The 10,313-nt window shown below is 37.5% G+C and overlaps 1 long non-coding RNA gene across 2 annotated transcripts; it reads left to right on the plus strand.

The window, feature by feature from the left end:
• Positions 1–5,408: 5,408 nt before the first annotated feature.
• Positions 5,409–7,773, plus strand: LOC136847127 (uncharacterized). 2 transcript variants are annotated; one of them, XR_010855627.1, is made up of 4 exons: positions 5,409–6,578; positions 6,766–6,817; positions 6,911–7,006; positions 7,119–7,773. It is a non-coding gene; the product is annotated as an uncharacterized lncRNA (long non-coding RNA). The 2 variants fall into 2 exon arrangements; XR_010855626.1 differs by lacking the exon at positions 6,766–6,817 and having other exon boundaries at positions 6,253–6,578.
• Positions 7,774–10,313: the final 2,540 nt, after the last annotated feature.

A 10,313-nucleotide genomic window follows, 5' to 3' on the forward strand; every position in this document is an offset into this window, starting at 1 on the left:
CTTTATTTTCAATCTATCTTCCACAGACAGAATCATGAATGTTACTCCATCATATTTTCTTCTCTATACCCTTTTCTCCCTCTATCTTCCACAGACAAAATCATGAAGGTTACTCCACCATGGTTTCTTCACTATAAACTTTAATCTCCCTCTATCTTCCACAGACAAAATCATGAAGGTTACTCCACCATGGTTTCTTCACTATACACTTTATTCTCCCCCTGTCTTCCACAGACAAAATCATGAAGGTTACTCCACCATGGTTTCTTCACTATACACTTTATTCTCCCCCTATCTTCCACAGACAAAATCATGAAGGTTACTCCACCATGGTTTCTTCACTATACACTTTATTCTCCCTCTATCTTCCACAGACAAAATCATGAAGGTTACTCCAATATGGTTTCTTCACTATACACTTTATTCTCCCTCTATCTTCCACAGACAAAATCATGAAGGTTACTCCACCATGGTTTCTTCACTATACACTTTATTCTCCCTCTATCTTCCACAGACAAAATCATGAAGGTTACTCCACCATGGTTTCTTCACTATACACTTTATTCTCCCTCTATCTTCCACAGACAAAATCATGAAGGTTACTCCACCATGGTTTCTTCACTATACACTTAATTCTCCCTCTATCTTCCACAGACAAAATCATGAAGGTTACTCCACCATGGTTACTTCTTTATACACTTTATCATCCCTCTATCTTCCACAGACAAAATCATGAAGGTTACTCCATCATGGTTTCTTCTTTATACACTTTATTCTCCCTCTATCTTCCACAGGCAAAATCATGAAGGTTACTCCATCATGGTTTCTTCTTTATACACTTTATTCTCCCTCTATCTTCCACAGACAAAATCATGAAGGTTACACCACCATGGTTTCTTCACTATACACTTTATTCTCCCCCTATCTTCCTCAGACAAAATCATGAAGGTTACTCCATCATGGTTTCTTCTCTATACCCTTTTCTCCGTCTATCTTCCACAGACAAAATCATGAAGGTTACTCCAATATGGTTTCTACACTATACACTTTATTTTCCCTCTATCTTCAACAGACAGAATCATGAATGTTACTCCATCATATTTTCTTCTCTATACCCTTTTCTTCCTCTATCTTCCACAGATAAAATCATGAAGGTTACTCCACCATGGTTACTTCACTATACACTTTATTCTCCCTCTATCTTCAACAGACAAAATCATGAAGGTTACTCCACCATGGTTTCTTCACTATACACTTTATTCTCCCTCTATCTTCCACAGACAAAATCATGAAGGTGACTCCACCATGGTTTCTTCATTATACAATTTATTCTCCCTCTGTCTTCCATAGACAAAATCATGAAGGTTACTCCAATATGGTTTCTTCACTATACACTTTATTCTCCCTCTATCTTCCACAGACAAAATCATGAAGGTTACTCCACCATGGTTTCTTAAACTATACATTTGCTTCTCCCTCTATCTTCCAGAGACAAAATCGTGAAGGTTACTCCACCATGGTTTCTTCTTTATACACTTTATTCTCCCTCTATCTTCCACACACAAAATCACGAAGGTTACTCCACCATGGTTTCTTCACTATACACTTTATTCTCCCCCTATCTTCCGCAGACAAAATCATGAAGGTTACGCCACCATGGTTTCTTCACTATACACTTTATTCTCCCTCTATCTTCCACAGACAAAATCATGAAGGTTTCTCCACCATGGTTTCTTCACTATACACTTTATTCTCCCTCTATCTTCCACAGACAAAATCATGAAGGTTACTCCACCATGGTTTCTTCACTATACACTTTCGCCTCCCTCTATCTTCAACAGACAAAATCATGAAGGTTACTCCACCATGGTTTCTTCACTATACACTTTAACACTTTATTCTCCCTCTATCTTCCACACACAAAATCATGAAGGTTACTCCACCATGGTTTCTTCACTATACACTTTATTCTCCCTCTATCTTCTATAGACAAAATCATGAAGGTTACTCCACCATGGTTTCTTTATACACTTTATTCTCCCTCTATCTTCCACAGACAAAATCATGAAGGTTACTCCACCATGGTTTCTTTACTATACACTTTATTCTCCCTCTATCTTCCACAGACAAAATCATGAAGGTTACTCTATCATGGTTTCTTTTCTATACCCTTTTCTCCCTCTATCTTCCACACACAAAATCATGAAGGTTACTCCACCATGGTTTCTTCTTTATACACTTTATTCTCCCTCTATCTTCCACAGACAAAATCATGAAGGTTATTCCATCGTGGTTTCTTCTTTTTACACTTCATTCTAGCTCCATCTTTCACAGACTAAACCATGAAGGTTACTCCATCATGGTTTCTTGTTTATACACTTTATTCTCTCTGTCTTTCACAGACAAAATCATGAAGGTTACACCACCATGGTTTCTTCACTATGCACTTTATTCTACCTCTATCTTCCACAAACAAAATTATGAAGGTTACTCCATCATGGTTTCTTCTTTATACACTTTATTCTCCCTCTATCTTCCACAGACAAAATCATGAAGGTTACTCCATCATGGTTTCTTCTCTATACCCCTTTTCTCCTTCTATCTTCCACAGACAAAATTATGAAGGTTACTCCATCACGGTTTCTTCTTTGTACACCTTATTCTCCCTCTATCTTTCACAGACAAAATCATGAATGTATTCCGCCTGTGTTTCTTCTCTGCACACTTTATTCTCTCTTTATCTTTCATGTGCAAATTTATGAAGGTTACTCCGTCATGGATGTTTGTTTATGTACTTTAGTCTCCTGTTCCATAGATAAAAAGATGAACCTTGCTCCACCGTTGTCTCTTTTATATGCATATTATATTCCCGCTATCTTCCATAGACAAAAATCTTGAAGGTTACTCCATCGTGGATTCTTCTTTTTTATGCAGTTATTCTCCCTGTATCGTCCACACTTATATACATTATTCTCTCTTTATTTCATGGAGAAAATCATGAAGGTTATTTCAAAATGCTTTTTAGATGCGAAAGAAAATAAATATCGTGAAATATAGACATAATAAAAGTGAACAACTCAACATTCTGAGATCAAGTCGCGAAAAAATAAGCATGGTTATGCTGCCCATGTCTGTATTTGTCATCTGGGCAAACGGTCACCGCGTCCCCCGCCCCCCTTTTTTTGTTGGTTTTTCTGGAGTAAGATAAAAACGTCTCCTCTCCTGTCTTGGAAATGACGAGGTAACCTGTTCGATGTAGCCTGCTGCAGCAATATCTGACGTCCATCTAACATTTGAATATATGTCGTGTTTATCGAAGAACTGATTCTCAAGTAGAGTGAGAGAGAGAAAAAAAAAGACCAGGTGAGCTTTCGTCTTAGAAGCTGATCAATCTTTATAAAAGATCTTTTCAGGAAGAAGAAGAAGTATTCCCAAGAGTCACGAGAGCCTCTTCGATGGGCAACGCTAAACTGGAAGGCTTCAAACGCCCCTCCAGAGGCCACAGCTCCAGCCCAGCCTTGCAGTTCGCCTTCGAGACGAACCAGTCTTCGAAGTCTTCGTATACTTTGTATTGGTAAAAGTCCGGGTCGTACAATCGGGAACACATGTGGCACATAACCCTCTCTCCGCCGATGGTGGACGGTTGGTAATACTTCCTCCATTCCAGGTGTTTCTCGTACTCCTGTCAAAAAGCATTGAGATAAATTCAGGTTGTAAGCCTCATTGTGGGTTACTTAGGGACCCAAAGATACAGAAAATGCCATCTGCTTTTTACAAATCATGTTTTCTGTTCATGCTATATTGCCTGAATGATGTTCCTGGCAGATTCAAGGGCATGTTTTCATACTACTAATTGAGTTATCTAGTTACCCTATATTTCGAAGACAAGAATTCCTTTGGTGCTTAAAACATTATCACGCAGGATTAAGATATTTTAGAGTTTGCGCAGAATAAAATTGTTAAATCGTATCATTTAGGAAAAAAATATTTTTCTCACAATTTGCAAGATTCGACTTAACACATTCTAATACCTAGTTTTGACGAGATGTGAATCTCACCAGTGCCAAAAACAACGTTTTATATCATATTAAGAGTATGATGACCTTAAAATATCCTTTATCATACCACTTTGATTTAATGGCATTCCTCTCTTTGATCATGAATACGCTTAGCAATTCCGCATAAATGTATAGCACTAGATGACCAGGATGAGAACGCGAAAGTTCCAAAACGCCGCCTATGTTAAGGCAGCAACGGCTTTACCCCCCCCCACCTCCCAAATGCTTGAATATCAACATACATTTTCACATATTTTTTCCTCAATGTCAACTCGCATTTCATATGAACAAATCAAATCAAATCAAATCAAAACTTTATTTCCATTATACAATGGTTAGTCTACATGCCATATTTTGAAAATATATACAACGTCTATTGACTTATAAGATACCAGATACATATAATTTATATGAAAGTCAAACGCGTCCAGGTACAAATAATTTTTAAAAAGTTAAAAGATCATAAAAACCAACTGCTTTAACATTTGAGGTTTTAATATAAATAAACTAAATATGTGGTCTCTATAAATTTATGAAAAAAATAGTTCATGTTACTAGACTAGCAAAACCCTCTTGCCAACAACATCTGAGTCATACTAAAACATTATCCTATGTGTTAGTGTTGTCACAAGTGCAAGGTATGCTTATAAAAGAAAGCTTACAACATACAGTCAGAAAAAATGCAAAATGATTCAATTACTGATAAACTGTTGGTTCTTAGAACATCTCATCAAGTCAGCCACGCATAGCTCGCCCTTCTCTAGGGAATACTTTTAATTAGAACCTGAAATCTAAAACATTTGAATGCATAAGCATTGCCGTTTTAAAGTAATAAGTTAGCGAAAACCATAACTGTGTAAACACATATTTAGAACATTGAATTGCCTAAGTACGAAAATGAAAATAAGAATGAGATGACTGTTAATGTCACTTACAAGCTATGTAAAAACTTAAGGATAGCACACAACTCGTTATATCTACCTAACACCAAATTAGCTTTATCTCCAGTAGTTAAGATCACCAATTAAGACTGACTTAAAATGCAAACACGCTTTCAAAATAAAATCACACATTCAATAAAAGTACAACATAATAAAACTGCAAACAAAAGCTTTCGACCAAGACTAACAACTTACGAGGAAGGCAAGCCACTTATTATTGAATTTCTGTTTATCTCCCTATACTATCATTTATTTTCGAGAAAATATGATTTTAATTTCTTTTTGAAAACCCTGATTAAAGGTGCAGTCTTAATACTAGCTGGGGTGGTGTTCCAGACTCTTAAGGGTCCCCTTAATGGATATTGTGTTACAATGCTGTAGCTCCCATGTCAGTAGTTGTCTGTCTTACAACAAAGGTCAAAAGTTATAATAGTTTCAATATTCATCCACTCTAACTCTTTCAAAATTGGTGTAACACGATCATATTCTCTAGCCCCGCCATAAGCTATTTTAGCTGCGAAATTTTGGGCTTTCTGAAGCCGGTCTTGTGTACTTTAGTTGTCATTCCCCATATTCTGCTGCAGTAGTTGATTATGCTCAAGGCCAACGACTCTATTAATATTAAGCGAGATTCTTATCTAACCCATCTTTTATGGGTTTAGGAAAGAGTAAAACACCATGTACTTTTTTTTTATGTGGCAGATGTGGTAATCAAATAACATGTGTTGATCCATAAGAACGCCAAGGTTCTTTACTGTTTGTGATGGCCTGATAGTTGTCTCATCAAAAAGTATTGTTACATTTCTGGGCATTCTAGATATTACCTAGCGTGATCCTATAAATATACACTGGTTTTTTTCCTCTAACATTGAAGCCATTCACTTGAAAATCCTTTTCTGCTTTTTTCAGAGCAACTTCAGCTTGATTTGCAAGTCACATTCAGCCTAAATCTTATTTTGTTCCTAATTTCTACACACGATTAATGATGAAATTTATTTGTTAAAATCTGGCTTTGCAGCAGAAGCGGAACAAGGAGTCAAGAAAAGATGAACAATATTGAAAAAATAATAAATGACAACAGGGAATACAATGGAAGACTATTACAATAACAAAATCATTTCAATCCTCTCATTAACCTGAAGACTTTACATTCGAGTTCTGGAAAATGTACATACTTCCTGTTAGTACAAAGCAGTTGATTTAAGCAAAAAACGGGAAATCACATATCAATAAGAAAAAAAGGCTTTGAAAGAATATTCTTAGTTTCCCCTTAAAAGAAAGAGGAAGCATGTATTTGTCTCTGGTGTGTAGCGTCCATGTCTTGACAACGCTGACTTAACCATCCTTGATGGTGACGTCAAGGAAAGCCTCTTGTTACCTAAACGTGCCAATTCTTCCCCTTTACCGCTTCGGTTGTAACGAAGCCCAGACTACATAGTGGTGGTTACTTCGTTGGTTGGGGAGGGACATGTAGTGGTAGTTACTTCGTTGGTTGGGGAGGGAGCTGCTGGCGTCAGGACTGTTATCGTCTATCGACGGTGGAGGATTAAACCCCTTGTGTGGGGTTCATTGTATTCTGGTAAAGTTCTAGTGGTTTGCCTTTATGCTAAAGCTGATTCTTTTCTTTATTTTTGCACTTAATGATTATAAGTAATGACCGTACTTCTACAGTTTATTTTTGGCACTGGATAATTGCAAATATACATGCAAGCCTTTTTTTTAAAATGTCTTTACTGTACAACTGTAAATATTATTTTTAATTGCAGCTATGGATAGCAGAATCTTGGATAATACATATATGGAAACAAGCACTAAGAGGTGGTTATTTTTGATTCTGAAACTATCATAATTGCCCGTTAACGAGCCAGGGACACTATTCGGTTACTAATGTCGAACTTTCACTTTTTTCAGGACTGGCGAAGACAACTGTGAGGTTAATCCGCACCGCCACGCTATCTTGTGGATTTGGTTTTTTAGTCTTCAAAAGGAGCTTTTAGTTCTACTGAGGTTAGTAATTAGCCTGCTGCTTTTGTAAAAGTTAGACCTTATCTCTCATCTGGCATATTGTTAAATAACTTTATAATTCTGAATACTATTTCTAATCCAAAACTACTTTCAGATGCACGTGACTTGAAGCCTAACATACTAACTTCACGGAAATATTTTCAAGAGTTATCGTGAGGAATTTGAATACCGACGTCTCCATTCTGAGATCTCCAAGTTGTCTTCAGCCAAAACCACTTTTTTTTTTCCTCCACCCCTACAGGGGCGGTGCCCCTTGTAGGGGTGGAGGCTCTCCCTATCCCTGTTCGTAGGTCTTAGGACCTACGAACAGGTTCGTGGGAGGGATGGGACGGGGGGTGGGGGGTTGGGTTCAAACTAACTTTTTTCCTATCACGTGGTAAGTGCACAAGTCATTTTTATAAGTTAACATACATCCAGTTAAAATGCTTTCGGTTTAGTTGTTAAAAGTAACTTTACTAAACTTAAAAGTCGTGCTTTCGTTTTTGTAAGTTTTTGTATTTAATCTTAACTGCTAAAAAAAAAACTTTCTGCTTAGTTTTTGTTAATGTAACTAAAGTGTCTTGATGCCAATATTTGTCATTTTTAGCTTTTACGTTTGTATTGTAAGTTTTCAGTTTTATTCTTACCTTTAGAGTAAATTAACTTTTGATATTTTTAGGACAGAAATAAGTATATTAAGACTTTAATTTTGTTGTGTAATGTATGTGACGAATGATTTTAAGATAAAATTAAAATAAAATTAATTTGAATGTGTTTTGTCAATTTTATGCCGAATACAGAATACAACGAACAAGCCTTGTTTTTAGTGTAGTGAAGGTATCAACAATGAGCTAGCCATTTTCTGTAGCTGTACTATGAGCAAACCTATTTGCGGCAGTTATATAATGAGCAATGGCAGTAATATGAGCAAACCTATTACTTCTGGCAGCAATATGAGCAGTGGCAGTAATGAGCTATGTTAGCTACGGCAGAAATGAGCAACCCTATTATAGTGCATAGGCATTGAGCAAATCTAGACTGACAATGTTTTCATGTCACTGTCTAGAAAGTTTATGCCAGATTTAACTGGCCCTTTGTTTAGCAGCTCTGGCCGCAAGACTTGTCATAGGTTCGGACCCCAGGTGATTTAATTGTATGGTGTACAGTACCACAGACAACTTGACCTGTTACCACAGTTCAAAAGTTTTACAGGTGGTTGGTTTGTCAAGCTGGGATTTTTTAAGTTGATGGAAACCAGGCCTTTTCCCCCAAAGGTCCTTGTAAAACAGTTGAATTCCCTTGGAACTGAGGTATTCAAGATTATGGTTACAGAATACTACTTTTGATACCATGCTAGATACTTCTCTTAAATACATGTAAGACTGGTCCACTTCCATTCATAATTGATTTATACCATGGGGTACCATGCTAGATACTTCCTCCTAAATGCATGTAAGACTGGTCCACTTCCATTCATGATCTTTTAAGCTCGCTGTTCCAACACCTGGGTTCTCTAGAGCTTAATTTTAATCTCCCTAATAATTTGCTTTCTACTTTTCTTTGCACAAGAACGCTTTCAAACTACTACTCCAGTTTCTACGGCTTTTCATTACGATCAATAATGTTGTCTGCCAATCTCGACTCTTCAGCAATTCAGTGTTTACAGATCTGACCCTAAAAACTCTTTACTTGGTATCATGGCCACTTTATCAGTATTACGTATCTGGCCGTAGAAATATTCAAAAGCCATGGAAGCTCTCCTCCATTGTCTGAAATCCACTTAAACATCAAACCTGTCGCTCTTCAAACCCTAAACTTGTCACCCTTGTAACTAAATAAAATGCAGCCAGTCTCAGCAAGGTACCTTTTGTGCAGTATGTCCTCGGGACCCTTCCAAGTCTTTTAAAATTGTCCCATGTCCTCGGGACCCTTCCAAGTGTCTTAAAATTGTCCCAAGTTTTAGCTAGACTGTGATTGCTGCCTACAGCTGTTCCTTGACTGACTTCTTGTACAACTTCATACACTGTGGTCTTGTCCTTGTTTTGCTTTTACCCTCCCATTGATGCCAAGTATGTTAGGCCCTGGTTATTTTTACAGTTCATCAGTATCATATATTAACCCATAAACAGTTCCCCATCTAGACAAACATTACACACCCTGATATGTCGGTCACAATCATACTGCAACATATCCCATGTAACACCAGCAGTTAGTTGTGCCCTTCAATTTCTTCACCTCTTTTCCTCAGTTATATCACTAATACAAACCTATTCAGTTCCATAACTGAGGTTTTTATACCTTGCATTAATCTCTGAAAGGCTCTACACTCAGCTTTTCAAAATGCCAACTCTGTCGCTGAATTGCAGTCGTGAATATTAGCATTGTTTCCAGATAGCACACAGCTTCGCTCTTTAAATTTTTGTCTTCATTTAATGAAATTATTTTGCTCAGAATTGCCATCAAATTATCATTGCATCCATCTGGTTTCACACATTGTCCCTCACTACCTTATTCACTCTTTTCAATGGCTTTGGACATTATTCTGTTAAATTGCACCGTGTCCCACATACGTGGATCCACCACATTTCAGAGGCCAACATCGTACATAAACATCAACTTGAGCATGGTTCTGGACCCTTTTGATATATGGACGTTTAGACTCGGCTATACAATAGGAAATAAATGCTACTGCAAACTTTCTTGGGAGATTTATCTCCATTACTGGAGGATGAACTATGATCTGGGGAGTAAGTGGGATTCGTTTTTGTGGACAATAAATCCATAGTGGACCGTTATGTCAGCATCTTGACGATGAGTCATCGTTCGGTTGAATAGTCCTTTGTAGTTTCCATATCTTTGTATATATTGAGTGTGGTAGTTTCGAAAGTCTGCATCACCCAAGGCTGACGAGACTCACGGGGTGACAATTTCTTCATGGTAGTGTGGGAATCCTCTGCACCTCGCATGATGATGGTAATGGCATTTGCAGTATTCCTCTGGAATGTAATTGGTGTGGTTTAATAACGGGTTTAGGAAAGGCAAGGGAAATCCCTAGGGGAATATAAAAGCTGCTAGTAGAAGGAAATGGGTCATGGGTCAGTAGTATTAGTTAATTACCTTTTCCCCCCTCGTAGATCACCTCACAGTGTAGAGGGCACTGACCTTGATCAACAAGGGAGAACACTGCTTGCCAGTAGGCAATGAGGAGGGGTACTGACCAAAGAAATACACGGGGTACAGAACCAGTCCGAAATCTGTATTATTGTATAACAAATCTGTAACACTGGGATGATTGTGGATTCGTGGAACA

The sequence above is a fragment of the Macrobrachium rosenbergii genome, chromosome 16, assembly GCF_040412425.1.
Source record: "Macrobrachium rosenbergii isolate ZJJX-2024 chromosome 16, ASM4041242v1, whole genome shotgun sequence".
In the NCBI taxonomy this organism is placed as follows: domain Eukaryota; kingdom Metazoa; phylum Arthropoda; class Malacostraca; order Decapoda; family Palaemonidae; genus Macrobrachium; species Macrobrachium rosenbergii.